Source organism: Phyllobates terribilis, unplaced genomic scaffold (assembly GCF_046119375.1).
Source record: "Phyllobates terribilis strain yellow unplaced genomic scaffold, ASM4611937v1 Scaffold_4__5_contigs__length_816908805, whole genome shotgun sequence".
Classification (NCBI taxonomy): Eukaryota; Metazoa; Chordata; class Amphibia; order Anura; family Dendrobatidae; genus Phyllobates; species Phyllobates terribilis.
The window spans coordinates 772,823,221-772,845,933 of record NW_027362764.1 but is presented as its reverse complement, the minus strand read 5'-3'; the positions used below and the strand labels follow the sequence as shown (position 1 = coordinate 772,845,933).

Below are 22,713 nucleotides of genomic sequence, written 5' to 3'. Positions count from 1 at the left end.
GTCTCTCCTGGCCCGACTCTTCTGCTCCGCGCTCCTTATTTGAGCTTGCTGTTCCCGGACCCGCCTCTCTCTCCGCTCCCTCTCGAAGACCTCGAGCTGTTGGCGGCAGCACTCAGCACGCTCCGCTGCAGCTGCCCGAGTCTCCTGAGTGAACCCCATGAGATCTTCTCCGGTGGGGTCCCACTCAAACTGCGCTTCTGCTAGCGGGGGCGAGATCCTCTTTACGGGCTTTGGAGCCGGGATCAGGGGTTCATCCAGGGGTCTCTCTCTCCGGAGTCGGGGATGGTGAAACTCCGGTGGCCAAATAAACGGCTGCCCATCCGGGCACGTATGCTGGGCGTACAGGTCCTCTCCCAGATGCGGCACTCTTGGTCTTATGGGCGCGGTGGTGTTAGCGCCCGGGTTGCCCGGGCCTTGCGGCCAGGCCTGGGGTATCTGGAAGGTGAAGGGCACCGTAAGGACGGCGGCGCCCTGGGCTACTTGGCCCTGCGACCAGGCCGGGGGCTCCGCGGAGGTAGTGGGCGCTGTTGGTATTGCGGCGCCCGGGGGTACTAGGCCTTGCGACCAGGCTGGTGGTACTTCCTGCTTGGTCACGCTCGGGGTCGAGGCGTGTGACGTCACAGGGGTCGCGGCTCCCGTTTGAGGCCTAGTCTGCGGCGGTGACGTTGCAGCGACGGGCACGGCAGGATAGACTTCGGGCTCTGCGACGGGGAGCTGGGGCAGGTACGCGGTTTCCCGGTGTGGGGTATAGACGTCCCCTTTACCTGCCTCCACTCGTTCGGCTCCCTTCTCGGCGCCGTCTCCGGCCTTCAGTCCTCCCGCGCCATCCTCAGAGGCGGTCTGTCTCCTCGTCTTGGGTGGCGTGCTCTGCTGACAGGTCTCGGTCTGCTGGGCCATCTCACGGCTCCACTCCGCCAACGTCTCTCGCTGCACCCGGGCCATCCTCCTTGCGAGGCCCTCCAGAGCGGTCTGTGCACACTCCCGGTCTCGGGGGAGCTGTGCTAGGACCTCCACTAGGCCTAGTGGGGTCGTTGTTTCCAGCAGGCTCCTGACCAACGGGTCGGTGCTGCTCTGCTCTCCTTCCGTTGTCTCCAGCAGGCTCCTGGCCAGCGGGCCGGTGCTGCTCTGCTCTCCCTCTTCTGTTTCTAGCAGGCTCCTGGCCAACGGGCCGGTGCTGCTCTGCTTTCTCGCCATCTCCGGGTAAGCTCCTCCGATATTCTTCTCCAGGCTTCTTGCCTCCGGGTGCGCTCTCTCCAGACTGCTCCAAGCGACACCCATCTTTTCTCTCTCCTTTCGTCTCCTCCCACCTCGAGGGCGGTCCCGGGGCCACTTGGTGACTGTCAGCTCCAGGGGCAGTTCTTTCACGCTGACAGACACCTCTAGCATCACAGTCTCTGTTGGTGGGGGCGGTTTCCACTTTTGGCGCCATTTTCGGTCCTGGCCCACGATGGGAGGTGGCCTCTCGCCACCCTCTGGCACGCCCATAATGGCGTCCGCTCTTCCAAGGCGGGAAACCTTTGGAAATGGCGGGAACCGCTTCCCAGTGGCGGGAAACTCTGCAGATGGCGGGAAAAAGCTGTTAATGGCGGACAACCGGCGGGAATCGACCTGTGATGGAGTCCGATGGCGGGGACCCTCCGGAACCGGCAGGAGACTTCTTTTTGAGGTAAACTCGTTCTTTTCTTCAGGCACGCAGTACCCGGGTGTTGCGGGCACGGTATCCTGCCGACTACGCCAAAGTTGACGCGCCCCCTGGGCCATATTCTTTAGGGGGAATATCCGGAGCCGGATCAGATGGGAGTTGTAGTCTTCCGAGTGGCTGTGACCCGGTCCGTGCCCAGGGTGTCAAACTCAGTTGTATGTGGCAGTCCTACAGATGTTATTAAGTTCTTAATGTCGACTACGCCACCCGTTGTATTGCGGTCACTACGGCCGCCGCTGCAGCAGGGTCCGCTGAGGCTGATGGTATAGGTGCAGCTTTTGATGGTATAACCCCCAACGGGTGGGGTATAGCCTCAGGGGGTCAGGTGCAGAGGATGGGGGTTGTGGTGGTGCAGCGTAGATGTAAAATGAAGACAGAGTCGGGTTGTGCAGTTTAGGGTATTTACTCACTGCTGATGTTCCGGTCACTCCAGCTTCAAGTGACCACCCGAGCCGTGCTGCGTCCACCAGGTCCTGGATCCAGCCAACCCCCAAACAAGTCCGGAGCGTGACCCTGAGCTCTCCTTCTGTCCTTTCTCTGGCCGTCCCCACTAGTGATCCACCCAGGTCCAGCTCCCTCGGGCCTTCTGTTGGGAGACCCTTGGCCTTGGGTTCCCTGACCCTCCACGTGGTATGCCTTCGGGGTGGATGTGGTGGGTGGCCGTGGCAGACACTGCCCACGGCCTCCGGTCTCTGGCTAGGGTGTGCTTTTGCCCCCACCAGCTTGGGATCCGGTACCCTAATGCCAACTCTTCACCCGCTGATGGACTTTGGGTTCTCAGAGTTCCTTTTCTGTTTCCCCCTCTGGGTCTTTCTGGCTTTCTCCTCTCTCTCTCTGGGGCTTCTCTGCTCCTCTTTCTCCTCTGACTTCTCTCTGCAAAGACTGACAGACTGACCGACTGACCGACCTGCAAAGACTGACCCTGTTCTCTGATGGTGCCCACCTTATATACACCCTCTATGTGTGAGCTCAGGTGACCAGCACCCAATGAGCTCCTATCTTTACCCAGGCTGCTCCCCCTATCTGCCCCTACACTACTTGGGATGTTCCACCCCCCTCCCACTCCAGCCAGGAACAGACTCGGTCGTACCTGCACATTTCTAAGTGGGAGTACCGTCGGTCTGCTCCTCGGAAATGGGATGTGTGTAGTGCATGCAGCCTACCGAGCTCAGATCCACACTCCATCCTTACCCGGGAGTGGAATACCACACCTCTGGGTTGAGGTGCAATACCCCTGTAGCAGCCGAATCCTCAGGGTGCTACATACACAGTGACTGCACCAGCAGAATAGTGAGTGCAGCTCTGGAGTGTAATACAGGATGTAACTCAGGATCAGTAATGTAATGTATGTACACAGTGACTGCACCAGCAGAATAGTGAGTGCAGCTCTGGAGTATAATACAGGATGTAACTCAGGATCAGTAATGTAATGTATGTACACAGTGACTGCACCAGCAGAATAGTGAGTGCAGCTCTGGGATATAATACAGGATATAACTCAGGATCAGTAATGTAATGTATGTACACAGTGACTGCACCAGCAGAATAGTGAGTGCAGCTCTGGAGTATAATACAGGATGTAACTCAGGATCAGTAATGTAATGTATGTACACAGTGACTGCACAAGCAGAATAGTGAGTGCAGCTCTGGGATATAATACAGGATATAACTCAGGATCAGTAATGTAATGTATGTACACAGTGACTGCACCAGCAGAATAGTGAGTGCAGCTCTGGAGTATAATACAGGATGTAACTCAGGATCAGTAATGTAATGTATGTACACAATGACTGCACAAGCAGAATAGTGAGTGCAGCTCTGGGATATAATACAGGATATAACTCAGGATCAGAAATGTAATGTATGTACACAGTGACTGCACCAGCAGAATAGTGAGTGCAGCTCTGGGATATAATAAAGGATGTAACTCAGGATCAGTAATGTAATGTATGTACACAGTGACTCCACCAGCAGAATAGTGAGTGCAGCTCTGGAGTATAATACAGGATGTAACTCAGGATCAGTACAGGATCAGTAATGTAATGTATGTGCACAGTGACTGCACCAGCAGAATAGTGAGTGCAGCTCTGGAGTATAATACAGGATGTAACTCAGGATCAGTACAGGATCAGTGATGTAATGTATGTACACAGTGACTACACCAGCAGAATAGTGAGTGCAGCTCTGGAGTATAATGCAGGATGTAACTCAGGATCAGTAATGTAATGTATGTACACAGTGACTGCACCAGCAGAATAGTGAGTGCAGCTCTGGAGTATAATACAGGATGTAACTCAGGATCAGTACAGGATCAGTAATGTAATGTATGTACACAGTGACTGCACCAGCAGAATAGTGAGTGCAGCTCTGGGGTATAATACAGGATGTAACTCAGGATCAGTACAGGATCAGTAATGTAATGTATGTACGTACGCAGTGACTGCACCAGCAGAATAGCGAGTGCAGCTCTGGAGTATAATACAGGATGTAACTCAGGATCAGTAATGTAAAGTATGTACACAGTGACTGCACCAGCCGAATAGTGAGTGCAGCTCTGGAGTATAATACAGGATGTAACTCAGGATCAGTGCAGGATCAGTAATGTAATGTATGTACGTACGCAGTGACTGCACCAGCAGAATAGTGAGTGCAGCTCTGGAGTATAATACAGGATGTAACTCAGGATCAGTACAGGATCAGTAATGTAATGTATGTACACAGTGACTGCACCAGCAGAATAGTGAGTGCAGCTCTGGAGTGTAATACAGGATGTAACTCAGGATCAGTACAGGATCAGTAATGTATGTACACAGTGACTGCACCAGCCGAATAGTGAGTACAGCTCTGGAGTATAATACAGGATGTAACTCAGGATCAGTAATGTAATGTATGTACACAGTGACTGCACAAGCAGAATAGTGAGTGCAGCTCTGGGGTATAATACAGGATATAACTCAGGATCAGTAATGTAATGTATGTACACAGTGACTGCACCAGCAGAATAGTGAGTGCAGCTCTGGGGTATAATACAGGATGTAACTCAGGATCAGTAATGTAATGTATGTACACAGTGACTCCACCAGCAGAATAGTGAGTGCAGCTCTGGAGTATAATACAGGATGTAACTCAGGATCAGTAATGTAATGTATGTACACAGTGACTGCACCAGCAGAATAGTGAGTGCAGCTCTGGGATATAATACAGGATATAACTCAGGATCAGTAATGTAATGTATGTACACAGTGACTGCACCAGCAGAATAGTGAGTGCAGCTCTGGAGTATAATACAGGATGTAACTCAGGATCAGTAATGTAATGTATGTACACAGTGACTGCACAAGCAGAATAGTGAGTGCAGCTCTGGGATATAATACAGGATATAACTCAGGATCAGTAATGTAATGTATGTACACAGTGACTGCACCAGCAGAATAGTGAGTGCAGCTCTGGAGTATAATACAGGATGTAACTCAGGATCAGTAATGTAATGTATGTACACAATGACTGCACAAGCAGAATAGTGAGTGCAGCTCTGGGATATAATACAGGATATAACTCAGGATCAGAAATGTAATGTATGTACACAGTGACTGCACCAGCAGAATAGTGAGTGCAGCTCTGGGATATAATAAAGGATGTAACTCAGGATCAGTAATGTAATGTATGTACACAGTGACTCCACCAGCAGAATAGTGAGTGCAGCTCTGGAGTATAATACAGGATGTAACTCAGGATCAGTACAGGATCAGTAATGTAATGTATGTGCACAGTGACTGCACCAGCAGAATAGTGAGTGCAGCTCTGGAGTATAATACAGGATGTAACTCAGGATCAGTACAGGATCAGTGATGTAATGTATGTACACAGTGACTACACCAGCAGAATAGTGAGTGCAGCTCTGGAGTATAATGCAGGATGTAACTCAGGATCAGTAATGTAATGTATGTACACAGTGACTGCACCAGCAGAATAGTGAGTGCAGCTCTGGAGTATAATACAGGATGTAACTCAGGGTCAGTACAGGATCAGTAATGTAATGTATGTACACAGTGACTGCACCAGCAGAATAGTGAGTGCAGCTCTGGGGTATAATACAGGATGTAACTCAGGATCAGTACAGGATCAGTAATGTAATGTATGTACGTACGCAGTGACTGCACCAGCAGAATAGCGAGTGCAGCTCTGGAGTATAATACAGGATGTAACTCAGGATCAGTAATGTAAAGTATGTACACAGTGACTGCACCAGCCGAATAGTGAGTGCAGCTCTGGAGTATAATACAGGATGTAACTCAGGATCAGTGCAGGATCAGTAATGTAATGTATGTACGTACGCAGTGACTGCACCAGCAGAATAGTGAGTGCAGCTCTGGAGTATAATACAGGATGTAACTCAGGATCAGTACAGGATCAGTAATGTAATGTATGTACACAGTGACTGCACCAGCAGAATAGTGAGTGCAGCTCTGGAGTGTAATACAGGATGTAACTCAGGATCAGTACAGGATTAGTAATGTATGTACACAGTGACTGCACCAGCCGAATAGTGAGTACAGCTCTGGAGTATAATACAGGATGTAACTCAGGATCAGTAATGTAATGTATGTACACAGTGACTGCACAAGCAGAATAGTGAGTGCAGCTCTGGGGTATAATACAGGATATAACTCAGGATCAGTAATGTAATGTATGTACACAGTGACTGCACCAGCAGAATAGTGAGTGCAGCTCTGGGGTATAATACAGGATGTAACTCAGGATCAGTAATGTAATGTATGTACACAGTGACTCCACCAGCAGAATAGTGAGTGCAGCTCTGGAGTATAATACAGGATGTAACTCAGGATCAGTACAGGATCAGTAATGTAAAGTATGTACACAGTGACTGCACCAGCCGAATAGTGAGTGCAGCTCTGGAGTATAATACAGGATGTAACTCAGGATCAGTACAGGATCAGTAATGTAATGTATGTACGCAGTGACTGCACCAGCAGAATAGTGAGTGCAGCTCTGGAGTATAATACAGGATGTAACTCAGGATCAGTACAGGATCAGTAATGTAATGTATGTACACAGTGACTGCACCAGCAGAATAGTGAGTGCAGCTCTGGAGTGTAATACAGGATGTAACTCAGGATCAGTACAGGATCAGTAATGTATGTACACAGTGACTGCACCAGCCGAATAGTGAGTACAGCTCTGGAGTATAATACAGGATGTTACTCAGGATCAGTAATGTAATGTATGTACACAGTGACTGCACCAGCAGAATAGTGAGTGCAGCTCTGGAGTATAATACAGGATGTAACTCAGGATCAGTACAGGATCAGTAATGTATGTACACAGTGACTGCACCAGCCGAATAGTGAGTACAGCTCTGGAGTATAATACAGGATGTTACTCAGGATCAATAATGTAATGTATGTACACAGTGACTGCACCAGCCGAATAGTGAGTACAGCTCTGGAGTATAATACAGGATGTTACTCAGGATCAGTAATGTAATGTATGTACACAGTGACTGCACCAGCAGAATAGTGAGTGCAGCTCTGGAGTGTAATACAGGATGTAACTCAGGATCAGTACAGGATCAGTAATGTATGTACACAGCGACTGCACCAGCAGAATAGTGAGTGCAGCTCTGGAGGATAATACAGGATGTAACTCAGGATCAGTACAGGATCAGTAATGTAATGTATGTACACAGTGACTGCACAAGCAGAATAGTGAGTGCAGCTCTGGGGTATAATACAGGATATAACTCAGGATCAGTAATGTAATGTATGTACACAGTGACTGCACCAGCAGAATAGTGAGTGCAGCTCTGGGGTATAATACAGGATGTAACTCAGGATCAGTAATGTAATGTATGTACACAGTGACTCCACCAGCAGAATAGTGAGTGCAGCTCTGGAGTATAATACAGGATGTAACTCAGGATCAGTACAGGATCAGTAATGTAATGTATGTACACAGTGACTCCACCAGCAGACTAGTGAGTGCAGCTCTGGAGGATAATACAGGATGTAACTCAGGATCAGTACAGGATCAGTAATGTAATGTATGTACACAGTGACTGCACAAGCAGAATAGTGAGTGCAGCTCTGGGGTATAATACAGGATATAACTCAGGATCAGTAATGTAATGTATGTACACAGTGACTGCACCAGCAGAATAGTGAGTGCAGCTCTGGGGTATAATACAGGATGTAACTGAGGATCAGTAATGTAATGTATGTACACAGTGACTGCACCAGCAGAATAGTGAGTGCAGCTCTGGAGTATAATACAGGATGTAACTCAGGATCAGTACAGGATCAATAATGTAGTGTATGTACACAGTGACTCCACCAGCAGAATAGTGAGTGCAGCTCTGTAGTATAATACAGGATGTAACTCAGGATCAGTACAGGATCAGTAATGTAATGTATGTACACAGTGACTGCTCCAGCAGAATAGTGAGTGCAGCTCTGGGGTATAATACAGGAAGTAACTCAGGATCAGTAATGTAATGTATGTACACAGTGACTGCACCAGCAGAATAGTGAGTGCAGCTCTGGAGTATAATACAGGATGTAACTCAGGATCAGTAATGTAATGTATGTACACACTGACTGCACCAGCAGAATAGTGAGTGCAGCTCTGGAGTATAATACAGGATGTAACTCAGGATCAGTACAGGATCAGTAATGTAATGTATGTACACAGTGACTGCACCAGCAGAATAGTGAGTGCAGCTCTGGAGTATAATACAGGATGTAACTCAGGATCAGTAATGTAATGTATGTACACAGTGACTGCACCAGCAGAATAGTGAGTGCAGCTCTGGAGTATAATACAGGATGTAACTCAGGATCAGTACAGGATCAGTAATGTAATGTATGTACACAGTGACTGCACCAGCAGAATAGTGAGTGCAGCTCTGGGGTATAATACAGGATGTAACTCAGGATCAGTAATGTAAAGTATGTACACAGTGACTGCACCAGCCGAATAGTGAGTGCAGCTCTGGAGTATAATACAGGATGTAACTCAGGATCAGTACAGGATCAGTAATGTAATGTATGTACACAGTGACTGCACCAGCAGAATAGTGAGTGCAGCTCTGGGGTATAATACAGGATGTAACACAGGATCAGTACAGGATCAGTAATGTAATGTATGTACACAGTGACTGCACAAGCACAATAGTGAGTGCAGCTCTGGAGTATAATACAGGAGATAACTCGGGATCAGTGCAGGATCAGTAATGTAATGTATGTACACAGTGACTGCACAAGCAGAGTAGTGAGTGCAGCTCTGGAGTATAATACAGGAGGTAACTCGGGATCAGTGCAGGATCAGTAATGTAATGTATGTACACAGTGACTGCACCAGCAGAATAGTGAGTGCAGCTCTGGAGTATAATACAGGAGGTAACTCAGGATCAGTAATGTATTGTATGTACACAGTGACTGCACCAGCAGAATAGTGAGTGCACCTCTGGAGTATAATACAGGATATAACTCAGGATCAGTACAGGATCAGTAATGTAATGTATGTACACAGTGACTGCACCAGCAGAATAGTGAGTGCAGCTCTGGGGTATAATACAGGATGTAACTCAGGATCAGTACAGGATCAGTAACGTAATGTATGTACACAGTGACTGCACCAGCAGAACAGTGAGTGCAGCTCTGGAGTATAATACAGGATGTAACACAGGATCAGTACAGGATCAGTAATGTAATGTATGTACACAGTGACTGCACCAGCAGAATAGTGATTGCAGCTCTGGGGTATAATACAGGATGTAACACAGGATCAGTACAGGATCAGTAATGTAATGTATGTACACTGTGACTGCACCAGCAGAACAGTGAGTGCAGCTCTGGAGTATAATACAGGATGTAACTCAGGATCAGTAATGTAATGTATGTACACAGTGACTGCACCAGCAGAATAGTGAGTGCAGCTCTGGAGTATAATACAGGAGGTAACTCAGGATCAGTAATGTTATGTATGTACATAGTGACTGCAGCAGCAGAATAGTGAGTGCAGCTCTGGGGTATAATACAGGAGGTAACTCAGGATCAGTACAGGATCAGTAATGTAATGTATGTATACAGTGACTGCACCAGCAGAATAGTGAGTGCAGCTCTGGAGTGTAATACAGGATGTAACTCAGGATCAGTACAGGATAAGTAATGTAATGTATGCACACAGTGACTGCACCAGCAGAATAGTGAGTGCAGCTCTAGAGTATAATACAGGATGTAGCTTAAGATCAGTGTAATAAGTAATGTAGTTGCAGTAACATAGCTTTCATTGAAGGGTAAAATATGGAGGTGGATATTGCTTCTGTAGGGGTAAAGGTTCTTATATTTGCAGTGTCCTTTTCCATGAATACAGCTGGAAGTACAGTGAACGTTTTGACCCTTGTTCAGGTAACAATCATATTTCGGCAGCTGCTTGTATAAATATCCCTGAAATTCTCAGTTTAGGACCCAGCAGTATAAATAGCCCCCGCAGTGAGTGAAGGCGACTCTGTGCCTCCAGCTGTTCAGATCTCAGATATTTGCTGGGAAAGGTGGAAACTCCTTGATCTTCCTTCATGAGCAACAATCATCCAGAGAGCCTGGGGGGTCGTGTGTCAATGCCGGTGTTACTAGGTGACAGAGTTCCTATTAGGGGTTTGCCTGTCGCCATTTGTACTGGACAGATACAAGTGATTGGCCAATCTGCTGAAATTCAACCTTAGCATTCGCTCGAATTTCTCCAGATGCCGCTTACAGTACAGAAGAGTCCGGAGGTCGCTACGCGAGGACCGGATGGGGGGCGGCAGTGACACGGACATATCAGCTGAAAGGTGTTTTTTTCATCCTGATATTTTATAAAACAGCAAAATACAAGAATTCAAATAATATGAATGTGATTTGCTCCTTTCTGATAGATACTGTGAGGTGGCTAATGGTCTCATAGTCGATAGGAGGTATGTGTCACAGAGGTGGCTGTCCTCTGTGATGTAAACCGGAGTGTTTCTCTCGTGCACGTAAGCAATAAGAGGACTGTTTGGTGCACCTGGGACCGGGTTATGGGTAGCTTGGAGAGATGGGCTTGTCCAACTACATACCCTCGTACCTCACCTCTGGGTGTGGTTAACAACCTATAAAACGGAGGCCGTTGTTTGGCACATGGTCTGTGTGTTTGGAGGGAGAAGGCCTCCTGTGTGTTGTTGTCTCCAGACCGAGCCAGGATACTGGACGCTACCCAGCCTGTGTGCTTACAGGACTGGCTAAGCAGAGACCTGCTTTAAGGACACTTTACTGTGTTTACCTGAACTAAAAGCTGTTTGTTTTTCCTTTTTGCTTGTTGGTTTTATATTGTGATGTCCCCCATCTTGCTTTCCTTCCTGGTATATATGTCCCCTATCCTGGGTGCATCCTAGTATATATGTTTCCCAGCCCCGTATATATGTCCCTCATCCTGGCCCCATCCTGGTATACATATATCCCCCATCCTGATATACTGTATGCTCCCCCATCCTAGTATATATATCCCCCATGCTTGTATATATGTATGCATGATTCTGGGCCCCATCTTGCTATATATATCCCCCATCCTGGTGTATATGACTCGCCCAAGGGGATATGGGGGGAAACTCGGTACCCAGGCCTTGACCTTCTGTGAGCTGTCACGACAGTCGGCTCCCGGGCCCGTACCCTGGGGTCACTCTTTAAAAGGGGTTTGTTACTTGAAGGGATAAATAACAGTTTTGTCTCGTGACGCCACCTGTGGTTCCCGGTAATGGGTACCAGCACTGCTGCAGACATCCAGGGGTAATGGGATGGCAGCTGAGATGTTTCTGCTCCCCACAGACGCAGCGGGCCTCCGGGGCAGGGTTGATGGAAGGGATGCAGGTGAGATGTGGCCCGGTCGGGTCAGGGGGAATGACGGACACGCACACAGGGGATTCGCTTCAGTACCTTTACTGGTGTAAACGGCAGGTATGGTCCAGGGTACTTGGTAGGAGGGGTGCACTTCTGGACTCTCCCCAGTGAGCGGGTAGTAGGCCTCCTGATCGGTTTCTTCCTCTCTCTCTCTGAAGCTCCTGACCAGCCTGGAACTAGGCCTAGCTTCTGTACTGTTTCACTCTCTCACCTGTCTGCTTGGTAGTAAGAACTTTTCTCTGGCTACCACTATCCCTGGACGCTGGGGCCTTCGTGGTTCCTAGTTCTGTAGATGATTGTAGCTTCAGGTTGAACAGGGGTCTGGAATCCTTCTGGTATACCGGTTATTCCTACTGGGCGTAAAGGACCCTCTAGGCGCGGACTCGGTGTCCGGCTTGTGTTCTGGGGTGAGCCTAAGATGCTCCTCTGCCCCCTTAACTCCTCTCTCCTTTCCTTGCCTTGGCCACACTCCAGGCCCTCAGGCTTCAGCACGTGCTTTGGGCCCTGGCTTGCCCTCAGCACAGCAGCACAAAAGGTGCTGCTTCTTCACTGATCTCAAGTGCCAGCACACTCTCCCTACCTAACTCCACCCTCCAGTATATATATCCCTAACAGGGCTCCCTCTGGTGGTATGAGGTGGAAGGGTGGAGATGTCTGTGTGTAGTGAGGGCCTCTTGTGGAGAAGTCCGTCCATGCACCCTTTTGGGTCCTGTGGTACCTGTGTGTAGCAGGGTGCCACATACATGTCCCTTATCTTGGTATATATGTCTTCCTTTCTGCTGCTGTTCTTTAATGCATAGAAAAAAAAAAGATTCTACTCATCTTCTCTCCGCTCCCCCTCCGCGCGGTGTCCTCTTCTGATGTTGGTAGCTGACTTCAGCGTGCTAGCGATGGAAGCGCATGATGTCACTGTCATGCGCCCTCAGTCACATGCACGCCGACGTCAGCTGCTGGCCTCTGATTGGCCGGAATCGTGTATTGCTGTACACAGACCCGGCGGGGCTCTGTACAGCAATACACTTCAGCTGAATGTGCATCCTTGGTCGCACATCCAGTTGAAGTTTGAACTGGTGTCGACGGGCCCCTCACCTCCATGGGCCTGGTCTGGCGACCTCTGCGACCATGATTGTTACACCCCTGCTTATACTCACCTCCAGTGCTGGCACCATTCCAGCGATGTCGTCACTGGCTTTCTCGGGGCTCACGTGACATTGTAATGTCACGTAATCCCTGCGGCCAGTCAGCGGTGACTTCACTCTCCTCTCCTACTGACGTAATTGATATCTGAAGGAAGTGAGGTAATCACAGCAGCTCTCACTTCCTCTTTGTGTCTTGATTAGTTGGTAGCAGGGGACAGTGAAGCCAGCGCTGATTGGCTGCAGGAATCGTGTGACACAACAATGTCATGCAAGCCCCGGGAGAACTAGTGTTGACACCGCTGGAACAGCATCAGCACCGGAGGGGAGTAGAAGTGTTATTATTATACTGAGGCCAAACATAGGGATTCATTCAGTACTGGTTGTCCATGAAGTGGACAACCCCTTTAACATCATTCCTTAAGTTTTAGTATCCTTTCTCAATTAATTTTTGCTCAGTTTTTCTTTTTCTTCTGTGTCCCTCCGTTCCAAATTATGCCCCCCAGTAATAACGTAGCAAATTTTCCCTTCAATCAAATGGGCATATACCACAGAATTCTGTGGACACATGCATTTTCTTCCCTGATGTTACCCAATAAAAATATGGCTATGCCCACCGAAAAATTCTGTGATATAGTCCCAGTTGCCTGAAGGAAAAAATTGACATTATTACTTCCAGGGGTTCTAACTTTGAAAAGGAGAGACGCAGGAGAAAAAGAAAAACTGTTCCAGAATCAGTGGAACAGCAGAAGTTAGAGGAGATACTTAGGAGTGAAATGTGCTCTTTAAATAAAAAAAATATATATCATGAGGCATAAAAATACTGAGGTCGGCAGATGACTGCACTAAGTGCATGTTTCGCCAGATGCTTTGTCAAGGGAGTCAATTGAAAGACACAAGTCACCTAGTTTCAGCTAATAAATGGCTGCAATGCTTAGAAGAAGTAAATAATCAGATGTTTAAATAAATGTAATAATCTCATCATCATTCTTTAGGTTAATCTATTGAACATAGAGGTAGGAAGAAGTGAAAATGCGCACAATAATCACAGATAGCGGAACTAGGTAGTCGGCTATGAGATCCACAATGGACCAGAATGTGGAAGAGACATATCATAGGGAAAGCACCAATTATATAGAAGCAGGACTGATATCAGTGAGGACAAAAAACACAAAAAGAGATCAAACACCATGGAGTTTATACCTACATGGAAAGAAACATATAAAAGTATATAAAGACTAGTGTAAATGGATAAATGAAATTTAGATGAGTGTAATAATAATATGAGGGGGAGTAGTGTAGGAGATCAGTATAATAAAACCATTAATGTAAAAGAGATGGGGAATAATTAGATAAAACCACAGAAATTCAATAGAAAATAAACATAAATATAATAAATAAGAGCGATGAAGAGTAATTGAGCGAAACGACATCAATTCATATTGAAGTGAAGCATAAGAGCAGAGGATTAATCTAATTAATGAAGATAAACCGTGATTGCCTGGAATGTGAAATCAAGTGGGGGAAATAGAAAGATAACGCTCTTACAATATCTTACACCGTACACGATTCGCTCATCTCTAAAAGTATCAAATTTGGTGTGTTTCCTAAAAATTCTGAATTCTGGCGAATCTGAACATTTTTGGAGATACAAAGTAAAATAAAATAAAAAAATGCCTTCTACTCCGAGTTTCTGACCTGACTCCTTACACCTTCTCAGCCGCAGCTCCTCGGTCCTCGGTATAGGTCTGCTATGGGTTTAAGTCCCGTGCGGTCCCATGGGGCATGATGCACATTTGTGGCGTTAATGGTGCGTGACTTTGGAAGAACCGTAGACCCCCGAGCAGAGGATCTGGAAGGTGCGGGGTGGTGTAAGGAGTCAACTGAGAAACTTTGCAGTTTTAACCCCTTTCATCCCCTCCGATTTTATGCTTTGGGGTCTGGAGACACACCCGTTCTCAGCAATTGGGAGCACTTTTTGTTTCGGATCGATTATATTGGGATTGAACGGAATCTATTTGCCGTGTTGAGCGAATCGGCCCAAAACGCGTTTAAAGAGGTTGTTTCCAGTGTAAACAAGTTGTTACTTTTTCAGTGGATAGGTGATAACTTACTGATCGGTGGAGGTCTGACTGCTGGGAAAAATGGGGATTTTTCATACCAGACAGAGAATATTTATCCCAATTACAAAAGAGAGTGCCTCGATTCATTCTCTATGGGGCTGCAGAGAAAAGTGGAGCATGGCTATCATGTTAGGTATGGGAAGAACCTAGCTTACGACGACGGGAAAAGGAGAGAATCCCAGCAACTAGGGAAAGGGGGAGTGGAGACCTCTAAGCAGATCTAACAACACCCTGACTTCCCTATCGTCCCTAAATAGGTTCGGCACCTATCGCCGAGCAGGATACCTTAGCCCTGGCTGACCCTAGAGCTAGGCCCTAGGTAGGGAGGGGTGAGCACGAGTCAGCCTCACTGCAACTAAAGACAAACAAAATAAACAGACATGGGGATACACTTAGCTTTGAGAAGACACCAGAGAGATCACGACTACAATCTACAAAGAAACTCCAAGGAGAATCTAGCCGTCTGATAGAACTGAAGACCTGAACAGAGGATTTTACTCCATCACCAGCCGCTCTCTGGAGAAACTGAGTGTATTTAAAGATCCAGGAAGGGTGTGTTAATTAGCAGCAGAAAGTGGAGATCACCGCTGGGTTCTAGAGAGGGAGGGATGATGAAAGGATCAAGAAGGTGTTTGCAAGATAAGCGCAGAGACCTTCTACAGCCCGATCCAGAATGACTGTCCACCTGTGACAGCGGCACCCGGCACTACCATAGAGAATGAGTGGAGCATGCGCTCAGCTTCTGCTTTCTAAAATTGCCATACTGTTCTGCCATGCAGGTCCCAGTGGTTAGGTGATAGCTTGTTTTCCCTGGAGGACCCCTTTCGGGAGATTCGCTCATATTATACATAATGATATTGCATTTGCAACACAGTGTATTCTACATATATACTGTACATTATATAATAAGCTCACCCGGTATGGGTGCGGTGCACGGGCAGAGACCAAGGCAGGTTCCGGGTAAAAATGATCTGGTAGAAAACAGGAGGAAATCCAGCAACCTGCAATGGAAAGGACTATAAAAACATTAAAAATAATGTTAAAAAATAACCTACGCGTTTCAAGCACTAAGACTCTTAATCTCATTTTTATTTTGATATTTTAATAGTTACTAATAAATAATGTTTTTATCGTCCTTTGCATTGCGGTGCTGGATGTCTTGCTGCCTTCTACCTGATACATTATAGACTGTCACATTATGTAATATCCGACACTGAACCGTTATGTTCCACATTGTATTATAACTAAGTGTTATATTCTACACTGTACATAGTAAGTTACATGATTTCTATCAGTTTGTTATAGTTTCATCATCGGTACACCATGTATTTATTATACTATGTGACATTACTGCTTTATTATATCTTATAAACCCTTCCGAGCTGATACTATGTAACACAATGTGACAATACAAGGGTTCAGGACTGAAAAGTTTCCTTCAGTCAAAGACGTGTAGCGTCCTCGTGATGGAGCGCCGCTTCTCCTCCTACAAAGGAAACCATCGGGGGGAGAAGAGAAAACAATGAAGGAAGGGGAAGCAGATTTTCTTTTGTCCGCAGCCCCGATTAGGAGGATTTGTGGTCACGTTACATCTAATAGATGGATTAGGAGGCTGAAGGCCAAGAAAGAGGCACCAAGGAGGCAAGTGAGACGCACAGAGAGACGTTCACTGACCGAATATTGAATGTATTAAAGCCTAGGACACTTTTTACATGGAAAAAATAGATTTTTAGGTAAGGTAGTGGTTACATTTTAGTTAATAAAATTGCACTAAGTTTCAGCCTGCAATCTTCATCCGTTCCTTTATTTTCAGACCTCCTGATATGCAGTTTGCTTTCTGATCCAAGTTTCAGATTTTTCTCTTGCGTGATTGTCTCTTCCAGTAATACAGTCTGGATATCAGCACATCTTCTATCCTGCTCGTATTTTCTTTTAATGTGCTTTCCTACTTATCTATATCTTGTTTCATCTGCCCTCCCTGAGACTTTAGATACTTTCTTTTCTTTCCCCAATAAAGATCTATATAAACTCTGCTCCCTCTCCATGCTGCTATCTATAAGGCCACATTCACACATTCAGTATTTGGTCAGTATTTTACATCAGTATTTGTAAGCCAAAATGCAGAAGTGGTGACGTGTTTCTATTATACTTTTCCTATGATTGCTCCACTGCTGATTTTGGCTTCTAAATACAGATGTAAAATACTGACCAAATACTGAACGTGTGAACGTGGCAGCAAAAACTGGAATTATGGATGCAGAGACAAAGAATGACAATGCAATATACAGTAATAAATATAACATATTTATGATGTAATGTAATAACTACATAGAATGCAAAACATATGGGGAAAATTTCTCAAAACTTTGTAACAGTATATTAACTTTTACCTGCAGTACCACTGATCACCACTTCCAATGGACATATTCTCCATAGGCACACATGCAACAGCGCCCTCATTTAATATATTTCTTTGTCAAACCAATGGTCTGTGAAATAATAAAAAAAATGTTAAAAAAACGACTTATATAAGCAAACAGACTTACGAGCTCTACAGCTTTATATTTGGTTTGCAGTTTTGCCTTTAAAAACTGCAAAATTCTTACTCAATGTGAATGAAAGGTTTAAGGGTCATATTTAGGTGTTACCCATTTTCTGTGCTGATTGGTGCAAACTACTTTTGTGTGATATGTGTTCATAGTGTGTTCTCATCCTTTGCCATTGTTGCAGTGACACCTGCTGGTCTGATGAAGTAGTGCAATATAAAAGTTAAGCCAAACTTTGAAAATTCCCTTAATCGGCATCTCAGGAACTTCTTATGTTTGTTTCTGCTGCAAAACTTTGGAAAACACTGTATTTATCATTTTGCAACAGCGCCACTTACAGTTTGCGTCTGGTATTGCAAAATAAAGTTTAGATGAAATGCTGGAAATTGCCACTGGGCAAAGGTGGCGCTGTATCTGGATATCAATTGATTTTATTGCAGTTTTTCACCATTGAGATAAAAAAAAACTCGGGGTAAGTTTAAACATTACTGCATTTTTTTTATTAACCAATGGAGGCCTGGATTTGGAGTCACCCCCAAAATTAAAGTGGAAAAACACACTACAGGCTGATCCAACTTTGATGTAATGTCCTTAAAACAAGTCACAATGAGGCTCAGTATTGTGTGTGGCCTCCATGTGCCTGTATGACCTCCCTACAACGCCTGGGCATGCTCCTGATGAGGCTGAGTATTGTGTGTGGCCTCCACGTGCCTGTATGACCTCCCTACAACGCCTGGGCATGCTCCTGATGAGGCTGAGTATTGTGTGTGGCCTCCACGTGCCTGTATGACCTCCCTACAACGCCTGGGCATGCTCCTGATGAGGCTGAGTATTGTGTGTGGCCTCCACGTGCCTGTATGACCTCCCTACAACGCCTGGGCATGCTCCTGATGAGGCTGAGTATTGTGTGTGGCCTCCACGTGCCTGTATGACCTCCCTACAACGCCTGGGCATGCTACTGATGAGGCTGAGTATTGTGTGTGGCCTCCACGTGCCTGTATGACCTCCCTACAACGCCTGGGCATGCTCCTGATGAGGCTGAGTATTGTGTGTGGCCTCCACGTGCCTGTATGACCTCCCTACAACGCCTGGGCATGCTCCTGATGAGGCTGAGTATTGTGTGTGGCCTCCACGTGCCTGTATGACCTCCCTACAACGCCTGGGCATGCTCCTGATGAGGCTGAGTATTGTGTGTGGCCTCCACGTGCCTGTATGACCTCCCTACAACGCCTGGGCATGCTCCTGATGAGGCTGAGTATTGTGTGTGGCCTCCACGTGCCTGTATGACCTCCCTACAACGCCTGGGCATGCTCCTGATGAGGCTCAGTATTGTGTGTGGCCTCCACGTGCCTGTATGACCTCCCTACAACGCCTGGGCATGCTACTGATGAGGCTGAGTATTGTGTGTGGCCTCCACGTGCCTGTATGACCTCCCTACAACGCCTGGGCATGCTCCTGATGAGGCTGAGTATTGTGTGTGGCCTCCACGTGCCTGTATGACCTCCCTACAACGCCTGGGCATGCTCCTGATGAGGCTGAGTATTGTGTGTGGCCTCCACGTGCCTGTATGACCTCCCTACAACGCCTGGGCATGCTCCTGATGAGGCTGAGTATTGTGTGTGGCCTCCACGTGCCTGTATGACCTCCCTACAACGCCTGGGCATGCTCCTGATGAGGCTGAGTATTGTGTGTGGCCTCCACGTGCCTGTATGACCTCCCTACAACGCCTGGGCATGCTCCTGATGAGGCTGAGTATTGTGTGTGGCCTCCACGTGCCTGTATGACCTCCCTACAACGCCTGGGCATGCTCCTGATGAGGCTGAGTATTGTGTGTGGCCTCCACGTGCCTGTATGACCTCCCTACAACGCCTGGGCGTGCTCCTGATGAGGCTGAGTATTGTGTGTGGCCTCCACGTGCCTGTATGACCTCCCTACAACGCCTGGGCATGCTACTGATGAGGCTGAGTATTGTGTGTGGCCTCCACGTGCCTGTATGACCTCCCTACAACGCCTGGGCATGCTCCTGATGAGGCTGAGTATTGTGTGTGGCCTCCACGTGCCTGTATGACCTCCCTACAACGCCTGGGCATGCTCCTGATGAGGCTGAGTATTGTGTGTGGCCTCCACGTGCCTGTATGACCTCCCTACAACGCCTGGGCATGCTCCTGATGAGGCTGAGTATTGTGTGTGGCCTCCACGTGCCTGTATGACCTCCCTACAACGCCTGGGCATGCTCCTGATGAGGCTGAGTATTGTGTGTGGCCTCCACGTGCCTGTATGACCTCCCTACAACGCCTGGGCATGCTCCTGATGAGGCTGAGTATTGTGTGTGGCCTCCACGTGCCTGTATGACCTCCCTACAACGCCTGGGCATGCTCCTGATGAGGCTGAGTATTGTGTGTGGCCTCCACGTGCCTGTATGACCTCCCTACAACGCCTGGGCATGCTCCTGATGAGGCTGAGTATTGTGTGTGGCCTCCACGTGCCTGTATGACCTCCCTACAACGCCTGGGCATGCTCCTGATGAGGCTGAGTATTGTGTGTGGCCTCCACGTGCCTGTATAACCTCCCTACAACGCCTGGGCATGCTCCTGATGAGGCTGAGTATTGTGTGTGGCCTCCACGTGCCTGTATGACCTCCCTACAACGCCTGGGTATGCTCCTGATGAGGCTCAGTATTGTGTGTGGCCTCCACGTGCCTGTATGACCTCCCTACAACGCCTGGGCATGCTCCTGATGAGGCTCAGTATTGTGTGTGGCCTCCACGTGCCTGTATGACCTCCCTACAACGCCTGGGCATGCTCCTGATGAGGCTCAGTATTGTGTGTGGCCTCCACGTGCCTGTATGACCTCCCTACAACGCCTGGGCATGCTCCTGATGAGGCTCAGTATTGTGTGTGGCCACCACGTGCCTGTATGACCTCCCTACAACACCTGGGCATGCTCCTGATGAGGCTGAGTATTGTGTGTGGCCTCCACGTGCCTGTATGACCTCCCTACAACGCCTGGGCATGCTCCTGATGAGGCTCAGTATTGTGTGTGGCCACCACGTGCCTGTATGACCTCCCTACAACGCCTGGGCATGCTCCTGATGAGGCTCAGTATTGTGTGTGGCCTCCACGTGTCTGTATGACCTCCCTACAATGCCTGGGTATGCTCCTGATGAGGCTGAGTATTGTGTGTGGCCTCCACATGCCTGTATGACCTCCCTACAACGCCTGGGCATGCTCCTGATGAGGCTGAGTATTGTGTGTGGCCTCCACGTGCCTGTATGACCTCCCTACAACGCCTGGGCATGCTCCTGATGAGGCTCAGTATTGTGTGTGGCCTCCACGTGCCTGTATGACCTCCCTACAACACCTGGGCATGCTCCTGATGAGGCTCAGTATTGTGTGTGGCCTCCACGTGCCTGTATGACCTCCCTACAACGCCTGGGCATGCTCCTGATGAGGCTCAGTATTGTGTGTGGCCACCACGTGCCTGTATGACCTCCCTACAACACCTGGGCATGCTCCTGATGAGGCTGAGTATTGTGTGTGGCCTCCACGTGCCTGTATGACCTCCCTACAACGCCTGGGCATGCTCCTGATGAGGCTCAGTATTGTGTGTGGCCACCACGTGCCTGTATGACCTCCCTACAACGCCTGGGCATGCTCCTGATGAGGCTCAGTATTGTGTGTGGCCTCCACGTGTCTGTATGACCTCCCTACAATGCCTGGGTATGCTCCTGATGAGGCTGAGTATTGTGTGTGGCCTCCACATGCCTGTATGACCTCCCTACAACGCCTGGGCATGCTCCTGATGAGGTTGCGGATGGTCTCCTGTGGGATCTCCTGCCAGACCTGGACTAAAGCATCCGCCAACTCCTGGACAGTCTGTGGTGCAACGTGACGTTGGTGGATGGAGCGAGACATGATGTCCCAGATGTGCTCAATCGGATTCAGGTCTGGGGAACGGGCGGGCCAGTCCATAGCTTCAATGCCTTCATCTTGCAGGAACTGCTGACACACTCCAGCCACATGAGGTCTGGCATTGTCCTGCATTAGGAGGAACCCAGGGCCAACCGCACCAGCATATGGTCTCACAAGGGGTCTGAGGATCTCATCTCGGTACCTAATGGCAGTCAGGCTACCTCTGGCGAGCACATGGAGGGCTGCGCGGCCCTCCAAAGAAATGCCACCCCACACCATTACTGACCCACTGCCAAACCGGTCATGCTGAAGGATGTTGCAGGCAGCAGATCGCTCTCCACGGCGTCTCCAGACTCTGTCACGTCTGTCACACGTGCTCAGTGTGAACCTGCTTTCATCTGTGAAGAGCACAGGGCGCCAGTGGCGACTTTGCCAATCCTGGTGTTCTGTGGCAAATGCCAAGCGTCCTGCACGGTGTTGGGCTGTGAGCACAACCCCCATCTGTGGACGTCGGGCCCTCATACCACCCTCATGGAGTCGGTTTCTAACCGTTTGTGCAGACACATGCACATTTGTGGTCTGCTGGAGGTCATTTTGCAGGGCTCTGTCAGTGTTCCTCCTGTTCCTCCTTGCACAAAGGCGGAGGTAGCGGTCCTCCTGCTGGGTTGTTGCCCTCCTACGGCCCCCTCCACGTCTCCTGGTGTACTGGCCTGTCTCCTGGTAGCGCCTCCAGCCTCTGGACACTACGCTGACAGACACAGCAAACCTTGCCACAGCTCGCATTGATGTGCCATCCTGGATGAGCTGCACTACCTGAGCAACTTCTGTTGGTTGTAGAGTCCGTCTCATGCTACCACGAGTGTGAAAGCACAACCAACATTCAAAAGTGACCAAAACATCAGCCAGAAAGCATTGGTACTGAGATGTGGTCTGTGGTCCCCACCTGCAGAACCACTCCTTTATTGAGGGTGTCTTGATAATTGCCAATAATTTCCATCTATTGTCTATTCCATTTGCACAACAGCATGTGAAATTGATCGTCAATCAGTGTTGCTTCCTAAGTGGACAGTTTGATTTCACAGAAGTTTATATGAAAAGTCCAGACTGCCTGGGAAACCTCAGTGGAAAATCCAGTAATTTTGATCAATTTTTGTTTAGTTTTAATTGTATTTTTTTTCGCTTTTTTATGTTTGTTTTTTTGCTTGCGCTTGCACCGCAAGTTAGAAAAAAAAAATTAAGAAACTCCATGAAAATGAAAACTTAAAAATTGTATTGCTTTTGCTTTGTAACCTGGTGATATATTCACCGAATACTGTAATACAGAAGTATGGCAGCATAGAGTACAAGTGTTCAAACAATTACAGGT

At 47.9% G+C, this 22,713-nt stretch overlaps 1 protein-coding gene across 2 annotated transcripts in view; it reads left to right on the top strand.

The window, feature by feature from the left end:
• Nucleotides 1-22,713, top strand: part of COL22A1 (collagen type XXII alpha 1 chain) — a 519,049-nt gene that overhangs the window by 137,833 nt on the left and 358,503 nt on the right. The gene's annotated exons all lie outside the window — the stretch shown is intronic.